The sequence below is a fragment of the Gavialis gangeticus genome, unplaced genomic scaffold, assembly GCF_001723915.1.
Source record: "Gavialis gangeticus isolate Ggan-Ray unplaced genomic scaffold, GavGan_comp1, whole genome shotgun sequence".
Taxonomy (NCBI): domain Eukaryota; kingdom Metazoa; phylum Chordata; order Crocodylia; family Gavialidae; genus Gavialis; species Gavialis gangeticus.
The window spans coordinates 12,691,979-12,694,382 of NW_017729017.1; positions in this window are offsets into that span (position 1 = coordinate 12,691,979).

The following is a 2,404-nucleotide window of genomic DNA, read 5'->3' on the forward strand; positions in this document are numbered from 1 at the left end:
GGGGGGGGGAGGGCTACTGCAGGCCTGGCTGCTAAACTACAATGCTTCCAGCTAACAGTTAATCATGATTCACTCAGGGACCAGCTCAATTCACAGATCCTAGCTACTACATAGTGAGTTAAGGAGCATGGATTAACACCTACAAAACCACAGAATAAGGAGAGAAAATAATCAATACAATCAACTGCCCCAAGACAGACACAGTCAGTTGCACAAGCATCCATGTCATGAGTTTTGTCTGTCAGCAGCTAGGGGTGCAGGGCCCCAGAACCCCCCTGCACCTATCTCCTTAACAGCTGACAGGCTTTGTGGCCGCAGCAGGGGCTAGCTGCCCTGCACCTTTCACCCCACTGCTCCTTAACACACACAGTGTCACCCATGTCATGAGTTTTGCCTGTCAGCAGTCAGAAGTGCAGGGCCCAAGAAGCCAGATTCACCCTGCACCCATCTCCTTGACAGTTGGCAGGCTTTGTGGACTGAGCAGGGGCCTCAAACTCTGCAGTTTTCAGCCCTCTGCGCCTTAACGCACAGAGTCATCTATGTCACAAATTTTGCTTGTCAGAAGCTTGAGGAGCAGTTCTTCCCAAATCCCTCCACCAATCTTCCTGAAGCTTAGCAGACTTTGTGGCCTCACCAGGGGCTATCACCCCTGCAGTTTTCACCCCCTTGTAGTGTAACACATAGAAGTGACATCAGTGTTGCTTTCAAGAATTTGGGGTGCAGTTACTCCCAAATCCCTGCACCTATCTTCCTGAAATTTGGCAGGCTTTGTGACCTCCCCAGTGACTATCACTCCTGCAGTTTTTCACATCCCTGTGGTGTAACACATACACATCACATGAGTTTTGCTTTCAAGAATTTGGGGTGCAGTTCCCCCCGTACCCCTGCACTTACATTCTTGAAGCTTGGGATATTTCATGCTATCATCAGAGGCTACCTTCCCTGCAATGTTCATCCAAATAAGACAAAGATCAACAAAGTTATAGATATTTCATTTATTCCCCATTATACCCTATGGCCAGATCTCCAAGGCAGCTCTGAATCTTTTCCAAAGCAGTTCAGAAGCTCTGAACCACTTTGGAAAGCCAGTGCTTCAGTCTGGACATTCTGCTTCATATGCTGAAGCATCCAAAGACTCTCCAGATCCAAAGCACAGTCCAAAGCCTCGCATAGCCGAAGAGGCCATCTCTTCTCATCTTCACAAAGGGCCTCCTTCAATATACTTATACACTGCTTGATCTGCAGCCAATAGAACCATCTGCATCTTCTTCAGGGCAGAAACTTTTTGGCACCAATCTATCACATCTATTAGAATTTCTTTGCTTGAAGGTTATGAGTGGCAGGACACCTTTGGTGCCTGCCACTTTAAGGGCTTGAGCAGGCTATGAAGCAGCCTGCAAGTGGCTGCACAGCCAATCAGGTGGTCACATGACAGCCAGCAGACCACCTGATTGAAGCCGGACATAAGGAGTCCCTGAGAGCCAAAGCCAGCAGGGATGCTGTTGAGATAACATCACCAGTCTGAAATGTGCTGCTCTCAGGTATATCAGGAGGTTGAGGAGGGACTATGGGGATGGGAGAGATTCCTAGGGGCTCAGTGGTGTCCCAAGCCCCAGGGTAAAAGCCCAGCGTAGGAAGGGGCTCATAGCTTGTGGGCTTACATGTGGGCTAGGCAAGCCCCTCATTAGACCTGGCAGGGGTAAGGCCAGGGTCTCAGATGAACCCATCTGAGTGAAGGGCTGCCACATATAAGATATCTGGAGCTCTAGAAAAGCCCAGTAAGAGTTGGCTGTTTATGGTGGGGCCCAGAGAGGGATGGACCCCTGTGGGATAAGAGGATCAGCTGTTGCTGCACTGACGAAAGAGTATCCTGACTGGTCCAGGCTGGGACCAGGGCCTGAGTGACCAAAGGGCAACCACACCCACAGTGAGGGGCAGGCCAGGGCTGCAGAGAGATATCTGGCACCCGGACTGGCCTGGAGACAGGGCCAGAGCCTAAAGAGGATAGAGGTCCCTTCAATGGGGGAGGAGTAGCATCACTGCCAAAAGGAGGACAGGCTCAGTGGGACAGCAGGCTGATGAAGGAGGCTGAAGCACAACCTCCAGATGGTTGGCATCTGATGAGGGGTCTTGAGTTGTGGCCAGATGAGAGGAAGCCTGCAGATGAAGGATGCAATAGAGGGCCCAGGAGACAGAGCAGCCCAGGTACAACATATAGGAGCCCAGTGAGAATAAGACCAGGGTAGATAAGCCAACAATGGTCCTTGGAAATAACTGAAAACTACACCCTGCTGGGGAGGATGGTGTGGTGGGACTGCTGGTTTCAGGGAAGCCTGCAGGAAATGCCACACCAGTGGGTATGGGGTACTATAAAGCCTCAGGTCCTGCTATCTTGTGGGTAACC